General features: G+C 43.7%; 1 non-coding gene across 1 annotated transcript; it reads right to left on the bottom strand.

The window, feature by feature from the left end:
* Positions 1-21601: 21601 nt before the first annotated feature.
* On the bottom strand, positions 21602-21683 carry trnas-gcu (transfer RNA serine (anticodon GCU)). Its single transcript has one exon. It is a non-coding gene; the product is annotated as a tRNA-Ser (tRNA).
* Positions 21684-22051: the final 368 nt, after the last annotated feature.

Raw genomic sequence — 22051 nt, 5'->3', positions numbered from 1 at the left:
GAATTAACACAGCCACTGGGGAACCGATGTTAAACAGTCAGACCATTCTGAGTTCCCACATATCTGCTACTGTTCGCTAAGCACCGATAGTATGCATTTGGTGCTCTGCCTAACATTCCTTATAATACTGTACTTAGAGCATACACTCGTTGCGTTCGTCTGTGGTGTGCTGTGATCGTATAGCAGTTAGTACTCTGCGTTGTGGCCGCAGTAACCTCGGTTCGAATCCGAGTCACGGCACTAATAGCTCTGTGTGTCCCTGTCTTTTGTGAAATACAAAGGAATCAGTTGTTTCAAAGTTTTGATTTTCTCCAATGTGATTTTTTTCCTCCAAGTTCTGCTCGCTCACATCTCTGTGTTTCATATGTCAGAATTCAAATCCACCCGTTCTCAGAGATTTCTTCCCTCCTACGATCACTAACCGAACTTTCCATCCCATACCGCCATTTCATTAATTTGGAGATGCCGGTGTTGGACTATGGAGTACAAAGTTAAAAATGACCCAACACCAGTTTATGGTCTTACAGGTTTAATTGAAGCACTAGCTTTCAGAGCGCTGCTCTTTCCTCATGTGTTTGCGGAGTCATTTCCTATTTCATTGAGGCATTGCAGAATCTAATACAGACTCTCCCATTGATACCGATCAGTCTGTGTGGCTGGGGTCACTGTTGCTGGGTGAACATGCCCCAAACCCACCATCGGGAACTGCAGACCATTTGATCCATTTAGTTACCACTGCTGTGAGATCAATACTCATGTAGCAGCTTTTACTGATACGGACCAGATATTATTGGGGTTGGGGGTGGGGGCAAGCTCAGGAAAATGGCACAGAACAGTATCGGGGAAAAGCGACTTCATTGGATAAGATCAGTTTCACTGCTTTTCTGCAATGGCTGAGCGCTATTACCACTGAACACTGAACTGTTAATTCAGACACCAGGTACCTGGGTTTCACTCCGACCATGCTCGGTGGTAGAATTGGGATTCAATAAATATCTGGAATTAAGAATCTAATAACTCCTATATATCCATGTTCAATTGATGAAAAAAAACAAAACTATCTGACGTCATTTAAGGAATGTAACAGCCATTCTTACCTGCTGGGGCCTCCATGTGACTCCAGAATCACGACAATACGGTTGAGTCTCAACTACCCGCTGTGCAATTTGGTATAGCAATCAATACTGCCGAGCCAGCGACGCCCTCATACTGTAACAGAATAGAAAAAAAAGTTCATTAGGCCCCAGATAGATTACTGTGTGCAGTTCTGCAATTCAGAGTACTGCATGGATGTGATCGCACTGGGAACGTTGCAGTAGAGATTCACTGGGATATTGTCTGGGCTGAAGAGTTTCAGTTGTAAGGAGAGATTGGACAGACTGGGGTTGTTTGTCTCCGAGCAGAGGAGATTGGAGAAGACATGACTGAGATGTACTAAATACTGAGGGATATGGATAGGATAGACTGAAAGAAGCGTTTCTTATTGATGGAGAGATCGAACACTGGGGCCAAGAGATTTCGGGAAAAGGCAGAAAGGTTTGAGTAGATTTGTGGAAAGGGTCAGAGAGGCGGAAATCATTCTAACCTTAATAAAAAACTTGAGATGTTGATTTGCGATGCCAAAACATGTAAGATCATGGGCTAAACGATGGAAAACTTGATTCAGGTCGTTAAGCAGTTGTGTTTGACAAGTGCGGCCACAACAGGTTGAAGGGCCTCCTTCGACGTTGTTGTCCTCCACAGTATTGTGGTTAGTGTCCCCACCTGTCACAGGGCTCAATAATCCGCTGGGGGCATCGTAAAGGTTTTAAACCTGTCGCTCTGTTCCCCAGTGAAGGTTATTCATGGCTGGCCTTGCATTCTCGATGGGACTTGTCTCAGGAAGGACAGTGCTGTCTGAATCATTTGGGGAAGTACTGCAGCTCCTGGGGAGACAGAGTGTCAGTGAAAGTGCAAACACGTAACTTCAGCAAACTGCACATTGTGTTTGTGTTGCAATCAAAACCATTATATAGAGTTGTTCCTGACTGATGTGTTTCATTTAAAGCAGGAATCTGAGGAAGAAAACAGAATGAACCCATTCAGATCTGAGTGCAGAAACATTTCCAGCAGAACTACTGAGGTTGTACAGCGTAGAACCGCCTTTGGATGTATTGAATTCGGGTTGATGGGCGCAGCTTGCTTTCACTAGGTGGAGTTGCCAGTGTGTAAAGCCATTACACATGATCCAGATAGTGTTCAATGTGATGTTACATTTGATCAGTGGTTCGCACTGCTCTGAAGTCTGTAGGTTAGGTGGATTGGTCATGTAAATGGCGCTCATCTGTCCAGGGAGTGAACTCAGTAAGTTCAGTGAATTAGCCAGGGGTAACGCAGTGATAAGGTCAGCAGTCACAAGTTGCCAGGTTTTATTCCACCAGGTTTATTTGAAATCACAAGCCAGAGGTCTGCGGGGATAGAGACGGGAGCTAGGTCTGGTTGAGATGCTGTTCATAGTCTCCCGACAGACCCGATTGACTCAACTGTACTTTCTGCAATGTAGGGAATCGGTGATTCAATTAGAGAGGACACTTCCAGCGTTTACTGTGCTGCTAAGACATTGGAGACGATGCTGACAGCATTTAGTGGGGATAGAGTTTTATTTATTTGTGTTTTGGAAAATTTGAAACTAAACCAAGGAAAACCGAATGGAAGTTTTCCAGAGTATTTGAGGTTTGGAGAGAGTAAATATGTGGCAAATTCACTTTTTCAAGTTCATAAATTTCTGAAAGTCAAGATTTCAAAACCATTGATGTAGGACAAAGAAATAATGGGGGCAGAATTTCTGTCACTCAGACAATCTGTTTCCAAAATATTTGGAAAGGCACATTGAGAGACACACAAGCAGTGAGTTTCAACAGGAGAGAGACAGCCTGTGGCCAGGTAAAAGTGTAAAGGAGGATGGAGGGCGTAGAAGGTGCGAGGAAACAATATCTAATTTGGATGACTTCAGATGCAAAGAAATATCGGAAATGTCTGCAGCTGAGTAAGATTCAGCAAAAAAACTCAGTGTTTTTTAAAAGATTTCTATTAATATTCCACATGAAGCATAATAAATGGAACTGAGCAGATTTGGTATATTGTCAAGGAAAGCTATTCCATAATGAATAGGAAGTGACCCGTCTCTTGGAGATCGATTTCCTGCTTTAATCCCATGCCTTAAAGATGGGAGGAGGAACGCCATGATTTTGGGTTCATTTGATACTCATTGAAATCTGCCAATGTAACTGAGCATCAAAACTGCCATCTTGTTTTGTAGTTCAACCTTCTGTTTTTCTCATCAGTATTTTCGTTCAGCTGAAATAAATTCGGAGCAAAATTGAATTCAACATTGAACGTGGACGATCTTGCTCTTGCCCTTCATTGCACCGGAGATTTGTGAGAAATCGGTACCTCATCAAAGTCGAAGTAAAGCAATTTGATACTGTTGTAAGTTACATTGGGATAATGAAATGGAGTGCAAACGTTTCTTTTCTCCTTTCATTCCATCTTGACATTCTATGAATTTACGTCGAATGAAAGGGGAACAAATAAGGAAAGATCGAGTGCAATAGTTTATCCAGTGGGATTGTGAATTTTAATGTAATACTCCACACAAAGTTCTGATCAGTATTTTAAACAGTCAATTGAATTGGAACAGCAGAAAACTTTTCCAATGAAATGAATCTTTCAGTCTTTCACAACCTTTTGCTGTGTGAATCATACCGCGATCCATCATCTGGTGTGATCACCAAGTTGGCAACAATATTAGATCCACCAATTTTCTTTAGCCATCACAACATCTGCACATACCCATCTGCGGTGTGCCCAGTGCCATTTGTTGTATCCAGGCCCCAACACATTTCCTGTTCATGAGCTTATGAGCATAGTTCCTGATCTGTCTGATCAGATTGAGAAACCTTTTCTATCATTTCATCCCCTCCCCTCAGAATTCTAAAGGTATCAATAAAATAAGGCGTTAGACCAAATGATGTAGGATTGGAAGTCGGCCATTCAGCACATCGAGTCTGCTCCACCATTCAACGAACTCATGGCTGATCTGATAATCCTCAACTCCATTCTCCAGCATTGCCTCGACAAAGCTTTATCATCTTTCTGGTTAAATATCTGTGTGGCACAGTTTGAAAATACACAACAATTCAGCTTCAACAACAATTTCGGCAAGGAGTTCCATCGATTTACTGGCCCCTGAGCAAAGAAAATACCCCATAGTCGTATGCGGCCCTGTGGCAAAGTGGTTAGCGCTGCTGCCTTACAGCGCCAGAGACCCGCGTTCTATTCCTGCCTCAGGCGACTAGCTGTGTGGAGTTTGCACGTTCTGCGTGGGTTTGCTCCGATTTCCTCCCACAGTCCACAAATGTGCAGTTTAGATGAATTGGCCATACTAAATTGCTTGCAGTGCTAGGTGTAGGTGGGTCGGTGCAGACTTGTTGGGCTGAAGGGCCTGTTTCCACACTAATCTAATTTCTGAACTAAACACGCAATATCTAATTCTGCTTTCCTCTTACCAGAGGGTGAACCACCAGCCCGTAACTACCCTGAATATTGAACGTTTATAAATGTTATTATGTGATTATAGAGCTCCCCTCCGTCTTCTTTGTTTCAAGGAGAATAATCCCAGCCTTTCATTCCACGAAGCTCCATTTTCTCCCGTGTTGACAACATGCTCATTAATCTCTGCTGTCCCTGCAGCGTCCTTACATATTTTTACGGCAGGCGGAGACATTTATGTGAAGAAACGGTTGGAATTTCAAGCACAGACGGGAATTGGAACTTGAAATCAAGCATGACTGGAATCAGATTTTCCACACAAGGACGAAATAGAGTAATGAACACTCCGACAAATGAGAATCTAATCATATTTCATTGACATTCAATAACTTTACTGTAAACAAATTACCCCGTGCAGTCGTCCACAGAGCTATTATTTCGGGGGGAAAAAACTTATAGAAACTGGCGACATAAACACTTTGACAACAACAACATGTTCTTTTGACATTTTTTGATTATAAACTCAACTCATTGTTCTGTGAATCCTACATCTTTTGCAACGCACAAATGAGACGTTAATATAACTCTCTCCATTTGCCTAGATGGGTGTAACTTCAATAACACTTGAGGAACTGGACACCGTCCACGACAATGCAGTCACTTGAGTGTACCCTATTCAACACCTGCAATATTCATTCCCTTCACCACTAAGGCGAAATTGCAGCAGAGTGCACCAACTATAAGATGCACTGGAGTAAGTCATTCGGGCATTTTTGACAACCTTCAAAGCTCAACAGCTGTACTAACGATAAGGACAAGGTTGGAAGATGCAACGAAACGCCACCATTTTCAACTTACCCTCCAAGGCCCATAGCACCCTGAGGTGGAAAGGAATCAGTGAGAAAATCATTGCTGAAACGGTCTTGATGGGCAAAGTTGCATACTTCAGCCTTCCATCTTTTGTCTCACAATTTTAAGAAAAATGTTGATTTATGCCATGACCAGACTTGTGCTCATTCCTTTAGCTGTTCCCTAAACTGGTGGTTGCGAAAGTTCTGATATCATCCACAGCCTGTGGTCAACAATAGAAAATATCTGAAAATCCTCTCAATCAACTGACTCCCGTCAAGATTAGAGTGGTGTTGGAGAAGCACAGCAGGTCCGGCAGCATCTGAGGAGCAGGAAAAATGGACATTTCAGGCAAAGGTTTCAGGAATGAGACTGGGAGCACATTGGAGGGAGAGAGAAATGAGAAGGGTGTGGGGCTGGGGAGAAGGTAGCTGAGAGTGCTGTAAGTGGATGCGGGTGTGGGGTGAACATGATATGTCAGAGAAGTAGGTGGGGTGGATAGGTGGGAATGAAAATGCACAGGTGGGACAAGTCAGGCAGACGGTGTTGAGCTGGAAGGTGAGAACTGGGGTAAGGTAGGGGGAGGGGAAATGAGGCAACGGGTGAAGTCCAAATTGATGCCATGGGATTGAAGGGTCCCGAGGCAGATGATGAGGCTTTCTTCCTCCAGGTTGTGAGGCAGTGGCAATACAGGAGGCCCAGGACCTGCATGTCCTCGGGAGAGTGGGAGGAGGAGTTGAAATGTTTAGCCAAGGGGCACTGGGGTTGATTCTTGCGGGTATTCTGGAGATATTCTCTGAAGTGTTGTGTGAGAACACATCTCTTCTCTCTAACTTAGAGGAGACCGCATCGGGCGGAACGTATACAAGAACTGGCATGTGTGGAAGTGCAGGAGAAACTTTGATGGACGTGGAAGCCTTCATTGGAGCCTTGGATAGAGGTGAGGAGGTAGATGTGGGTGCAGGTTTTGGAATTCCTGCAGTGACAGGGAAATTTATATTTCCCTCCCCACCCCTATCCACTTTTCAAAAAGACTCTTTCCTCCACGACTACCTAGTCAACTCGACGCCCTCCAAAAACCCACCCTCCCCTCACGGCACCTTACCCTGCCACCACAGGAATTGCAAAACCTGCACCCACATCTTCCCTCTCACATCCTTCCAAGGCTCCAATGAGCCTTCCACATCCATCAAATGTCCGTGTGCACTTCCACACATGTCGTTTATTGCATCTGTTGCTTGGGATGTGGTCTCCTCTACATTGGGGCCAACAGACACATTCTCGGAGAGCGCTTCAGAGAACATTTCCAGGGAACCCGCAACATTCAACTCCAACGCCCCATGACCAAAAACATTAATTACCACGTCCCCCGACTCTCTCAAGGACATGCAGTTCCTGGGTCTCCTCCACCGCCATTCCCTCACCACCAGACGCCAGATCTTCCACCTCGGGACCCTCAACCCCAGGGCATCAACGTGGTCTTCACCTTTTTCCTCATCTCTCCACGGTCACCTTATCCAAGTTGCAACTTTCTAATTGCCACCATCCTACTGACCTGTCCCACTTGTCTATCTTCCTTTCCACCTATCCGCTCCACCCTCTTCTCCGACCTATCACCTTTAACCCCATCTCTATCCACCTCTTGCACTCTCAGCTAAATCCTTCCCAGACCCAGTCCTCCCGTTTATCGCTCCACCCACGAGGCTCCCACCTTTTTTCCTGATGAAGGGCGTTTGCCGAAACGTTAGTTTTTTCTGCAACTCGGATGCTGCCTGACCTGCTGTGCTTCTTCAGCACCACTCTATTCTTGATTCTGATTTCCAGAACCTGCAGTACGCACTTCCGTCCATCTGATTCCCCTGTCCATTGATCTTGAATAGGCCGTTGCTGAAGTTCCAGCATCATTTCCCTGCTCTTATATTCCCACCTGCTATCAAGAACAGAAAGTATTTCCAACCCATCGAGATCACATGATACCTTGTCCAATCACCTTCAAACATTCGTGAATGTCTACTCCAATTTCTCTTTTATTACTTTAAACCACTCAGTATTCACACTTTACTCATTGTGCGTCCTCAAATTCATTATCACCCACTTCACTGGATTGAATTCCTTTCAGCACATTTTCTTGCCAATTGTTTCCCTGCAGTCTATGGCTTTCTTCCTAATGGTTAACGACATGACTAATTGTTACCTGATTTGCAAACAGCTAAATGATGGCCACGACAAATAATTAAAAATCGTTGACCTATATGAGTAAACAATAGAACTCATAGAAGCCATGGTTCATAAGCTTGCAGAGGACAGCAGAATTGGAGACTGTAAAGAAGGTGATCTAAGATTCCAGAAGGATCTTAATCCATTGCGTCTTTGGGTTGAAAAATGTCACATGAAGTTCAATCTGGATAAATGGAAGGTATTGCATTTTGCTACATCAAATAAGAGTAGGGCTTATACAATTAATGATCGGGCGTCGCATCGTGCTATGGAACACACAGGCCAGGAATGCAAGTACATAATTAATTTTAGTTTGCTTCATATATAGACAGAATGGTTAAAAAATGTCATCTCGCCTTCGTTGCTCAGTCCTTTGAGCGTAGGGGTTGGTACGTTATGTTGAAGTAGAATAGGACATTGGGTGATGCGTCTTCTGGAACACTGTGTCCAGTTCTTGCCGCCCAGTAAAAGCAAGGAAATTATTCAGCTGGAGTAGGTTTAGAACAGGTATACCTGCGTATGGCTAGTGGGGAAGGTTTGTGTTATAACGAAAGGTTGGATAGGCTGAGAATATTTTCTCTCTAGCACTGGAGGTTGAAAGGCGACGTGATAGAAATGTAAAAATTATTGAGAGTTCGGCTCGAGTTAACTGTAACTGTCTTTTCTCCAAGGAGGGGGGACTTCAATACGAGAGGGAAAATGTTTAAATTGAAATGAGGGATTTAAAATTAGACATGAGAGGCTTTTTTAACAGAGGATGGTTTATGTGTGCAATTCACTTTCTGAGGCAGTGATGAATGAAAGTACATTTGCAATATTTACAGGCTATTTGGATCGATAAATGAATTGGAAAGTATCAGTGGGATTAACAAAAGCTATTCATTCATGCCTAGTACATAATTTATTGCCCAGAGGGAAGATCAGAATCAACCACGATATTATGGATCTGGAGTCACATACCAGCCAGACACAGACGACAAGCAACATGAATTCGACTGGGACAACACTACCATTATAGGGCAAGCCAAACAGAGAACAGCCAGGGAATTCCTAGAGGCATGGCACTCATCCACAGACTCTATCAACAAACACATCGACCTGGACCCAATATACCGGCCACTCCAGCGGACAGCTCGAACTGACAACCGGAAGCAGCAGAGACAGGCCACTACAAATGCCGGAGGAAACAGCACAGAAGCGCTTCAAAGGAGGCTCCCAAGCACTGAGGATGTCACCTAGACAGAGGACGAAACGTTTGCAAGACAAATTCCCAGGTCGGCGAACAAAACCACAACAACGAGCACCCGAGCTACAAATCTTCTCCCAAACTTTGAGTTTCCTTCCCTATGAGGCATTAGTGAATCAGATCTACAACAACTGATTCAACATCATCATTAGACTCCAGGAATTTATTGAAATAAAATTCCAGCATCTGCCTTGCCAGGGTTTGAACCCGTGTCCACAGAATTATATCTGTACATTCATATTAACAATGCAGTAATAATATCACAAAGGCATTGTTAAACCTCAGCAGTTGCAAGAGCCATCAGATGCGACTCGTCTAGTTTGGCATTATGTTCAGTATGAGCTGGTAGGACAGAAAGGCCTGTTTTCATGCTGTGTGAGTCTATGACTTTGACGCTATGAAACTGGCAGCTGGTTGGGTTTAACAGCAGCATTGACAGCTTAATTGATCTCCTTCTGGGATATGTAATCTTGATGGTTACTGTGGAGGTTCTTCTGCTCATTGAGCCCTTCCCACACACGGGACTGTTGAATAGTCTGTCCCCAGTTTGACTGAGTAGTTGAGATTCCACTTCAGCAGGTAATTGAATCCGGCATTGCGCTGGTTTCTCTGTGATATCGTTGTCTTTGTATCTACCCAGGATGAACGATTGGTTCAAATCATGTCCATGCAGACGCAAGTACCGTTGTCCATGTTGTGAATGTGTTTTTATTCTTCCTGATATATCCACAGGGTGTGGATGTCGCTGGTCAGGAAAGCATTTGTTGTTCTTCCTGATTCGCTGCTGCCTCTCTGCACAAAAGATATGGATTCGATCCCAGTCTCGTGTGACTGTGTTCAGTTTGCACATTCTCTTCTTGCTTGTGTGAGTTTCCTCCCACAGTCTGAAGGTGTGTAGGTTACTGGGATCAGCCATGGGAAATGAAGGGACTGAACAGGTATGGAGTGTGGGTCTGAAAAGGATGTGCTTCAGAGGGATAGTGTCCCACACGGTCGTCATTCTCGGATTAAGGGTCAGCTATTTGCTTCAGGTCCTGGAGACACAAGTAGGCAGGATTGGGTAAAGATGGTAGCATCCCCTATATAAGTGACATGCATGAATGGGATTGCAAGAAATTAAAGTCATGTTCTCTGTTCCTGAGGTCAGGCTTCCATTCCAGGTTTTATTCATCAAACTTTAACATTACCAGTTCCGTGTGTGAGTCCCCAGGGATGAGTAGTTATTATATAACCACAACACCACCTTCTCCTGGTTGCAGTATTTATTGGGAACAAGAAGCTGATTCTGAGCTGATGCGAACAAAAGCAGATGCCAATGTCAAAACCACTGATCCAAATAGGAAAATGAAATTTCGAACATTGCCACCCTAAAGTTAAAGTCTCCACACTCTTTAGATGCGCCAATCGGCTGTCTCAGCAACATGTGCTGTTTATAGTCATAATATTATAAATGGGGGCAAGTATTCCCTTCCGCCCCGCTTTTGAGCAGGAGCTGTCCCAACCTCGGAAATACATGCGCCTCTCTCTCGTCATTCCATCCCAGTTTCCAATTGGATCTTCGTGCATGCTTCATACAGTTTCTCTGATTCCGGTTCTGGAACTAGGATTATGTGTGATTTCATGCAGCAATTGGTCCTGCCTTCTGTGGGCAAAGTGATGAAGTAGCCGAAGTTCATATATAATGATATTGAAGCATACGTTTCAACAATATTCTGCAATCTCCCAAGAGTTTGGAGAGTTTCATTAATCCCATTCTCCTGTACGCTCATTCATGGAATCTCCACAGTCTCTGGGGACGCTAAAGTTAAAGATTCGATTCATTCTGCTTTCCCACATGCCTGTCGCTATGTCCTGATATTGTACATTCTTCCTGACATTTCCTCTGCTACCATACAGGTTGCAGTTTGCAAGCGTGCTATGTGGAATGCTGTAACCGTTTAGTAGTTCGAATTTTATGTTGCGATTGCAGCGACCTCGGCTAGAATCCACATCATGGCAGTAAGTTCTCTCAAAGTTTTACTTTTGGTGAAACACGGTCAGAAATTAATCGTTTTTACAAGATAATATTCTCCGAGGTGATGATCGGTTTTCCATCGAATTTTGTTCTCTGATATTTCTACGTTTCATGTATCAGGATTTTAACCCAAAAGTTCTCGAAGATGTCTCTCCCTCGCACTCTCCCTAACTCTCTTTTCCGTCTCGCGTCCCATTTGACTGAGGCATTGCACAATCTAACATACACTTTCACGTTGATCCCATCCAGTCTGTGCCGTTGCATTCACTGTTGCCCCAATCTCTTCATTGGCACCTTCAAATCATTCGATCCGTTGGGATAGCTTGGCTGTGACATCAATTCACTTTTAGCAGCTTTTACTGACATGGACAAGAGATTATTGGAGTGTGAGGCTCAATAAAAGGGCATAAGGAATAATTGGGGAAAAGAGACTCTATTGGAAAAGATCCCCCGTGAGGGATTTCTGCGATAGCCTCGTGGTATTATCGCTGGATTGTTAACACATCAAAGCCAGGTAATATTCTGGGGAGAAGGGTTGGATTCTCACCACGCCACGAAAATGATAGTTTGTGAATGCAATAAATGCCTAGAATTAAGAATACGTTGTATGAAAAACCCATGTGTTTCACTGACGTCCTTGAGGGAAGGAAACTACCGTCCTTATCTGGTCTGGCGTCCACGTGACTCCAAACTGGAAGGCAATAAATGCTGTAGCGCCACCCCCGATGCTGTTACAGAATAGAAATATGTTCATTCGGCTCATTGCTAGAATTGTCCAGGGATGAGTCGCACTGGGAGAGTTGCAGGAGAGATTCACTCGGATAGTGCCGTAACTGAAATTGTGCATTGAAAAATACCTTGATTGTTTGCTAAGTCTCCGATCTGTTAGAATGACCATGTGAGCTTCACTTCTTTCATATGTAAAGTGCAAAGCTTTTTTATTTTAAAGTTTCATTCTCAGGTGATGTTTAACAACTGGTGTCTGCCCCCCTGTGCTGCTGTCTGTTCCATAATATTTAGACTGATTCTAATTTATAAAAATGAGTTACCAGAGACTTACATGGAGTCATGCAGTTTTTGAGCAACGTACAATGTAACTCTGTACGTACAAATTCACCCCACAGACGTGTGTGTGTGTGTGTGCGCGCGCGCACGCGCGCGTGCGCACTCGTGTAGGAGGGTCTTTGTTTGTAGATAGGGCAATAGGATCACCTGTACTGTGACATGAACCCAATGACCATGGGTACCAGTCTGCGGGGGCACTTTTAGCTGCTGCCTGTTCCAAAGACCGCCTTGTAGGGTTGTCACCCGAAGATCCGAGTTCGAATGTCCTGGATCACTGAAGTGCTCTCCAACTGGGAAGGGGTACACCTGTCTGTTGATTGATGTGCAGCGCCGATTCCGTTGTTGTAGCCTCTGCTCAGCTTCACCAATGTACCATGTCTTAAGGCATTCTTGCCTGTAGAGTGTTGGTTTTTGTTTAGATGAGCGTCAGTCTAAACATTATGGCATGGACGCAGCACACAGGGACTAGCACCTTCAACATATTATCTGTGCTGACACTAATTGGTAAAGCCCACCTGAGAATGTAACTGTGAAAAGAAAGTTTTTCGATTTACATAAGAAAGAAATGAACCTAACATAGTCATTCTAACAAATGGAAGACTTAACAAGCAATCAAGGTATTTTTCCAATGTATAATTTCAGTGACATTACACTGTAACCGTTCGCTATACATTCTGTACCTTACCACTGTGTACTCCACAACCACCTGATGAAGGAGCAGCTCTCCAAACGCTATTGCTTCCATTAAACTTGTTGGACTATGACCTGGTGTTGTGCGATTTTTAACTTTGTATTAGAATGCGGATCTCACAATTAAAATAGAGACGAAGAAGCATTTATTCTCTCAGACAGTTCCGTATCAGTGGACTTTCTTGGAGCAGAAGGCTGTTGAGGAAGTGTCATTAGGTGTAATGAGGCTGAGATCGGTAGATCTTCAAACAGCAAAGACATCAAGCATTATGGCAAAAGGCAAGAAAGTGCAGTTCAAGGTTAACAGATCAGATATGAAACCATTCAATAGTGGAACAGACTTGGTGGTCTGAATGGTGAGTATTTGTTCCTAAAATTGTTGGCCTTAATATGAAGCTGCAAAACAGACCTGAGTAAAACGTGCCAAATTTTTAAAAAGCGTGGTCCCCCAGAGCACTGAACCGAGGTGAAATGTACAAAGAACAACACACAAAGGGCAGACAATATTGGGTAATTGATCCGAAGTGATCAGTATACCAAGTTAAACAGGAAAACCGATATTCAGTATCTACATTGAACCTGGCTCCACGAGGCATGTAGTTAACTTTCACAAACCACTATTCCCCTTCCGTTTTCCTGACGCCCCCTCCGTTCTTGTTTTAAACTGATTGAACGTCAGGCAATTGCCAATGACATTGCTGATTTGGAACTGTAGCATATAGAACATAGAACATGAGAGTGCAGTACAGGCCCTTCGGCCATCGATGTTGCGCAGCCATGTCATACTAATCTGAAGCCCATCCCATTACAAAATTCCATGTACGTCCATATGCCTCTCCAATGACGACTTAAATGCACTTAATCTTGGCGAATCGACCACCGTTACAGGCAAAGCATTTCATGTCCTAACTACTCTCTGAGTAAAGAAACTACCTCTGACATCTGTCTTATACCTTTCTCCCCTCACTTTAAAGTTGTGACCCTCGTGTTTGCCGTCCCCAAACTTGGAAAAAAACTCTCCCTGTCCACCCTATCTAAACCTCTGATTATCTTGTATGTCTCTATTAAGTCACCTCTCAGTCATCTCTCCAACGAGGACAGCCTCAAGGCCCTCAGTCTTCCCTCATAATACATTCCTTCCATACCAGGCAACAGGCTAGAAAATCCCCTCTGCACTCTTTCCAAAGCGACAACATCCTTCTTATAATGCGGAACCAGAACTGTTGACAATACTTCAAATGTGGCCGTACCAGATCTTTGTACAGCTGCAGCATAACCTTCTGATTCCAGAACTCAATCCCTCTATTAGTAAAGGCCAAAACACTGTTTTCCTTCTTAACAACCCTGTCAATCTGAGTGGCAACTTTCAGGGATGTGTGTACATGGACACCGAGATCTCTCTGCTCATCTGCACTCCCAAGAATCTTACCATTAGCCCAGTACTTTGCATTCCGATTACTCCGTCCAAAGTGTATCACCTCACACTTGTCCACATTAAACTCAATTTGCCACCTCTCAGCCCAGCTCTGCATCCTATCTATGTCTCTCTGCAACCTACTACATCCTTCGTCACGATCCACAACTCCACCAACCATAGTGTTGCCCGCAAATTTACTAACCAAACCTTCTAAGCCCTCATCCAGGTCATTTATAAAAATGACGAATAGCCCTGGACCCAACATCGACCCTTGCGGAATGCCGCTAGTAACTGGACACCAAGATGAACATGTTGCATCAACTACAACACTCTGTTTTCTTTGAGTGAGCCAATTACTGATTCAAACTGCTATGTCTCCCACAATCCCATTCCTCCACATTTTGTATAATAGCCTACTGTGGGAATCTCATCGAACACCTTGCTGAAATCCATATACAGAACATCAACCTGCTTACTCTCATCTACCTGTTTGGTCACTTTGTCAAAAAACTCATAAGATTCGTTAGGCACGACCTTTACAAAACCATGCTGACTGTCCCTGACCAGATTATTCTTTTCTAGATGATTATAAATCCTATCTCTTATAATCTTTTCCAACGCTTTACCAACAACTGAAGTGAGACTCACTGGTCAAACCCTTCTTGAACAAGGGAACCACAGATGCAATCCACCAGTCCTATTCCTGTAGATAATGATGATTTCTGGATCAATGGCACTGGCTCGGCAATCTCTTCCTTTGCTTCCCAGAGGATTCTAGGATAGATCCCATCTGGCCCAGAGGACTTGTCAATTTTTACACTCTACAGTATTTCTAATACCTCTTCCCTGTGAACCTCAATCTCTTCGAGTCGAGATGCAAGTATCTCTGTATCTTCCTCGCCAACATTTTCAGATTATATAGTGAACACTGTGGAAAAATATTTATTTAGTGTTTCCCATGTCTCCTCTGACTCCACACACAACTTTCCACTATTATTCTTGATTGGCCCTAATATAACTCTCGTCATTCTTTTCTTCCTGACATACCAATGGAAAGCCTTCGGGTTAACCCTGATCCTATCCGCCAACAACTTCTAATGTATCCTCCTGGCTCTCATGTCTCCTCCTGGCTCTTCTGAGCTCTCTTATTAGGTCATGCAGGGAAACGATTCCTTCTGATGCACAACATCATTCTGCTTCAAAATATCAGGCAGTATTTCATGTTGATTACTGTAAACGTTAACCTTTAACAAGCCATGACAGTGAAATCACTGAATCCTCATCACTATACTACCAGGGATGATTTCTGTTAACATCACCCTGGACACCAAGAAATTCGCCATTCTATTCTCCCATCCTTCTGTGCGTGATCCCCTCGGCCCAATTCCGGTCTTGTTGGTTGGTTTACAATACTGAGGCTATCCAATCATCTTTGCATTTCAGTTTCTAAAGGATGAGACCTTCTCTCTGAGCTGGCAATGTGCTTGCTCAGTGGTGATAAAACTGTCCTTGTAAACTAGAAAAGTGCTTGAAATAGGCGATTCCTGTTTTTCATTCCAAGAACTTGAGGCAAACCGTTTGGCAGGACAGGAAATAGCGGGCGTGAGCAGTGATCAAGTTTGGCAGCAAGAACGAGGTGAGGTAGTATAAACTACAGAGTAATGGGGAAACAATGGGCAAAGAACACTGGGACGGGAGGGGCTGAATGCTTCCTTTCTTTGCTGTAACCAGACATTGGTGTTGATCTCTGAAACGGGACAACATCAGACCAGTCGATGAAATCTTACTTTCTCCTTGTTTTCTCCCGAGGCCTGTGTCACACTTGGGGAAATGTGTCTGCGTGCTTCAGTCTATGGGTAAAAATGGGGTCCAGTTCCCATCTCAATCTTTAATCCCACTTATTGCGTTTTACGAGATTAAAACGTACCAGAGACATTAGTATTCAGGTGAAACGTCAGAGTTTACAAGGTTACAGACCAAGTGCTGGGAAATGAGATGAAGGGACCCATTTCTGTGCTGTAAACACTCGATAATTCAATCATTTTTGAGGGGAACCATATCTGCAGTGACATAATTCCAAAAACTGTGTTATGAAGAAACGGTTCAACGGCTCCTGCCCTCATCCCTGGTGGTCTAGTGGTTAGTATTCTGCGCTTTCACTGAGTGGCCTGGGTTTCATTACCATTCAGGAAATCAGGACTTCTTGTTCCTGATGCAGAGAGCGCCGCTCTACCAGGAATCTGTTTCATGTCTTACATCAGTCAATACCCCAGCTCATCAAAGAAGGGAAAAGTGCCTTCCCTCTCTCTGCACAGTCGGACAGTTAATCCTTCATTCTCCTCTGATTCCACTTTCCAAAGAATTTCAAAATAATGTCAAAACTGAGTCTCACCTATTTCTTTTCTGTGCTTTTCATCCATCGGAGCTGCAGCGACTAAGTGCGTTGGTTTCTGAAAACGAAACGTCCCCATGAGCAATGTATTGGGATATTCCAGGATTGCCTTCTCTGACAACGGTGGGACATGACTGATGTTGTCTATGATATGGAAGTGCCAGTGTTTGAGTTGAGTAGACAAAGTTAAAAATTACACAATATCTGGGCAGAGTCCAGCAGGTTTATTTGGAAGCACTAGCTTTAGTAGAGCCGCTCCTTCATCAAGTGGGTGTTTTTCTGCAGAAACTTGGTGTGTGTGTCAATATGCGCGATCTTTTGGAAGATCATCTGGGCTTTAACCGATCCGTTCAGGGTGTCGACGGTACCCATGACTTGGAGGTGTTGGTGTTGGACTGGGGTGGATACATTTAATAATCACACAAAGCCATTTTAGATTCCAACAGTTGACAAACACCTGATGACGAAGCAGTGCATGGAACAGTGGTGCTTCCAACTAACTCTGTTCGATACAATCTGGTGCTGTGTGATTTTTACTCTGACAGCTCTTGGTAATGTTTAACTGATCGAAGACAGTGAAAGAACTTTCATTCGTGGAGATGAAAATTTCAAATATTATCCACAACAGCATAACAAAAGTGATTAGGTTGGATTTGTGATGAATCTCCACAATGCGCTTGTGCAAAGTAAAAGTCGAACTTACAACTGCCTGATCCGGAGCCAGCTCTCCGAATGGTTGTACCAATGGCCAGATGCACAGCCAAGATTTTACACGCTGCAGAGCTCTGGTGTAAACAAGGACATGAGCAATAACAGTAACAGTCACAAGGTGAACAAAGAACAAAGATAATCACCATCATGATTCACTTCAATTTGTCCTCAAAAAAACGACCATTCACAATCTGATCAGCCAATCAATGAGGTCACTGCTGATCTTGGAAATTGCAACTGACTTTTCTGCGTTTTCACCATAATTTGAGGTAAACTCCAGCCTAATCATAACATCGCATATTCCCATTAATTTTTATATTTAGATATCGTTAATGACCTGTCCGAATTTGCAGGAAATGAGTGAAAACGTCCTTCCGATGACGTAATCCAGCGCAGAGTCGGCCAGAAATGAAAAGACAAAGACATGAAGCATCACTCTCATTTCTCTCTGTACCAATGCGTTTTCCTGAGTTGAATACTTGCAGGACTTGTCTTTACTATCTAAAGAATTAATTATTTTCCCGGGAAAGATTCTTCATAAATCAATTAACATATGAGGTGTCGAAACATATTTTACTTTAGATTAAAATAGTTGAATATCCTTTCCCCCAGCCTAATGTCCCAATGCTCCCTCCTCTTCCATGTAAATACAAGCTTCTACAGGTGATGTTGGAGCTCCCAACCTGACGTTACAATGCTCCTTGCTGCTCCATGTCAATAGAAGCTGCTTTACTTGAAGTTGGAGCTCCCAGTTTGATGTCCCAATGCTCCCTGTTCCATGTCATTACCAGTGGTGCAGTTGAGTTTAGACCTACCACTCTGATGTCCCAATGCTCCCAGCTGTTACATGTCACTAAAAGCTGGTCCTTGTGTGGTTGGAGCTCCCAGTCTGATGTCCCAATGCTCCTTGCTCCATGTTAGTAGAAGTGGTGCAGCTCAGGCTAGACCTACCACTCTGATGTCCCAATGCTCCCAGCTGCTATATGTCATTAAACGCTGATCCTTGTGAGGTTGGAGCTCCCAGTCTGATGTCCCAATGTTCCCTCCTCCATATCAATAGAAGCAGTCCAGTTGAGGTTGGATGTATCACTCTGATGTCCCAATGCTCCCTGCTGCTACATGTCATTAAAAGCTGCTCCAGGTGAGAGTGGAACTCCCAGACGGTTCTCGCAAAGCTCCTTGCTCCATGTCAACTGAAGCTGCTCCAAATGAGGTTAGACCTTGCATTCGGATGTTCCAATGCTCCCTGCTGCTCCATGTCAACTGAAGCTGCTCCAGGAGTGGTTGGAACTCCCAGACTGATGTCACAATGCTCTCTGGTCCACGTCAAAAGACGCTGCTCCAAATGAAGTGGGAGCTCCCATCCCTGGCACCTCACACACTTCTATACCATCATAGAAATACTGCCCACTGATCATCCCCACCACTGGACCAATGGTGGAATAACTACATCATGAGAACCTAATATTATTTTTAGTCACCACCGAATCATTATTTCCAAAAGTCATTCTTTCTTAAACCTTATTTCGCATGTGCATACTGCAGTCCATCCGAAGTAAGATAATGGTGCTAATTGATGTATGCTTAATAAAAATTACATCCTATTTTTCATGTTGAGTAACTGCGAGTTAACAAGGACAATGTTTGTATTCAAAACACACTTTTATTCCAGGTGAGAGAATGTAGTTTGCATTATTTAAAATGAACTTGTTCACTGCGTAAAATGATCAAAAAGATCTCAATTTCAAAACAACATTGGTAACGTTGTCATCCATCTTGAAATGTGGTGTCTTCTTCTTTCAACCAGACGGGTATTATATCAAAACGTCTATTACTGATATGCGTATAGACACTTTAAATCGCAAGGATTGTGAAGGTTTGTAACTCAGGTTGAGGTTTAAGGTGTAGGTTTGCTCGCTGAGCTGTAGGTATGATATCCAGACGTTTCATTACCTGGCTAGGTAACACCTTCAGTGGCGACCTCCATGTGAAGGGAAGCTGTTGTCTCTTGCTTTCTATTTATATCTTTCTCCTGGATGGGGTTCCTGCGGTTTGTGGTGATGTCATTTCCGGTTTGTTTTCTGCGGGGTTGATAGATGGCATGTAGATCTATGTGCTTGTTTATGGCGTTGTGGTTGGAGTGCCAGGCCTTTGGGAATTTTCTGGCATGTCTTTGCTTAGACTGTCCCAGGATCAAGGTGTTTCCCAAGTCGAATCGGACTACCAAGACTCCATAAACCAGGAGGCCCCCCTCAGACCCATAGTCTCATTACCCGGAACACCAACTTACAGACAGGCCAAAGGACTACACGCAAGACTGAATGCCTCATAGAAGAGTCACAGCACTCCATCCACTCCACCCAGGAGTTCCGAAAAATCATCAAAAACACCAAAATAGAGGAAGAAGAAGCAACGATCTCATTCGACATAACAGCACTGTTCACCTTCATCAACATCGACCTGGCAAAGGAAACACTTACCACACTTTTAGAAGAGACCATCACAGACGCACCAACAACCATCAATCACATTACCAACGAAAACATCATGAAGCTAGTGAACCTGTGCCTCACCACCCACTTCACTTTCAACAACATATCTACAAACAAACCAACAGCACACCCATGAGATCTCCGCTATCAGGATTCATAGCAGAGGCGGTTATGCAAAGACTAGAACAAACACCCCTACCAACAATCAAACCAAAAATCTGGGTCCGCTACGTAGATGACACCTTTGCCATCACAAAAGAAAACAAGATAGAAGAGACATTTGACATCATCAACAACACCTTCACAGGCATAAAGTTCACCAAGGAGGAAGAAACCGACAACAAACTCGCATTCCTGAACGTCACAGTAGAAAGAAAGGACAACGGAGAACTACAAACCTATGTATACAGAAAACCAACAAACACTGACCAAATACTTAACTACACCAGCAACCATCCCAACACACACAAACGAAGCTGTATCAGAACACTATTCCAACGAGCCACCACACACTGCAGCACAGACGAACTTCGGAAAACAGAGGAGAACCACCAATTCAACGTATTCGAGAAGAACAGATACTCAAAAATACAGTTCGCAGATTCCTCAAGAACAAACCACGACAAGCAGACCAAACACAGCCAGAACCCCTAACCACCTTACCATACATCGAAGAAGTTTCAGAAATTACAGCCAGACTATTCAGACCCCTCGGAATCCTAGTAGTACACAAACCCACCAACACTCTCAAACAAAAACCAACTTAAAAGACCCAGTACAACCCAAGGAGAAAACCAACGTCATCTACAAAGTTCCATGCAATGACTGCCACCAACACTATGTAAGACAAACAGGAAGAAAGTTAGCCACCAGGATATACGAACACCAGCTAGCCACAAAAAGCCACAACCTTCTCTCCTTCGTAGCCCTACATACGGATTAAAAATACCACTATTTCGACTGGGACAACACATCTATCCTGGAACAGGCTAAGCAAAGACATGCCAGAGAATTCCTAGAGGCCTGGCACGTCAACCACAATGCCATAAACAAACACTTAGATCTAGATGCCATCTATCAACCCCTCAGAAAACGAACAGGAAATGACATCACCACAAACCCCAGGAACCCCATCGAGGAGAAAAATATAACTAGAAAGCAGGAGACAACAGCTTTGCTTCAATTGGAGGTCGCCACTGATGATGATGTTACCTAGCCAAGTAATGAAACGTCTGGATATCAAAGTTACAGCTTAGTGAGCAACCCTACACCCTATATTTTAAATCATTTTTCATGTTTATGTTGCATGAATCTTACGGTTATTGATCCACACTTTAGTTTCACTCCCTATAGGTAACATGCTGATTTCTCCAGTTGTTCATAGTTCAATGTGATGCATCCAGTGTGTGCATAACGAGAAGGAGCTTGCTTCCCACATCTTGTGTTTATCTGTGCCTTATGTCCAGCATTCATCAATGGCGAGAGCAAGGGGCGAGGGCGAGACCAATGTGTAAGTCTCTCCGTGCGCATGCACGGCACCCACAGCGGCAATTCTCCACTGTGCATTTACACCCAGTTCTCTGTGCCCCTAAACCCACACCCTGCCCCTTTGAAATATCTCCATTATTTTGTGCTGTTTCGCTGTTCTCTTCTCACCAGGATGAATAACTTCTACTCAACCTCCTCCAGATTTCATCTGACAAAACATTCATTAAGAATCCCTTTGCATAAACATGCACTTCGCAGCTCTCGGTATTTGATTTTCCTGGATGTCTTTCATACGAAAAAACGTTCACAGCAGCTTGTAATGAAAAAAAAAATCGCGTTTCGTTTCATTAGCCCAAAGCAACCTCCATTTCAATGCAGTTTCGTCAAACGGCACAAACTATTCCTTGCGATTTTGTAATAGCGACAAAGCATATAAACTGACCGTTGGAGCTCCAGTTTTAATGCAACAGCTGAAAACAGTTAATGACAGCGACGAGAGTGGGATTCGAACCCACGCGTGCAGAGCACAATGGATTAGCAGGCCATCGCCTTAACCTCTCGGCCACCTTGTCACAGACGCTCGAAAAGCTATGACCTTATGAATAATTGAATTTCGTAAATTATGCAGAGCAGCAGATGTTTCTCCCTGGTGTTGGTGAAATGAGAAACAACACAGTCCAAGACGATGGTCTGACCCCTGGGTTGTGGGGCACGTGCACTCCCACTGTCACACTGTGCACACATTTTTCTGAACAAAAATGAGGAAATGACTATGTAACAAGGTCAGTTGAATTCTGTGAAATTTGAAGTCAACGGAATGAAGAACCCGAGACAGCAGGAGGTGTTCTTACAATAAAGAGTTGGATAGAGCTCTTAACGATAGTGGAATCAAGGGTTATGAGGATAAGGCAGGAACAGGATACAGATTGAGGATGTTCAG

Source organism: Chiloscyllium punctatum, chromosome 14, assembly GCF_047496795.1.
Source record: "Chiloscyllium punctatum isolate Juve2018m chromosome 14, sChiPun1.3, whole genome shotgun sequence".
NCBI classification, from domain to species: Eukaryota; Metazoa; Chordata; class Chondrichthyes; order Orectolobiformes; family Hemiscylliidae; genus Chiloscyllium; species Chiloscyllium punctatum.
Note: the sequence above shows the minus strand (reverse complement) of the source record. Positions and strands in the feature narration are given on the sequence as shown.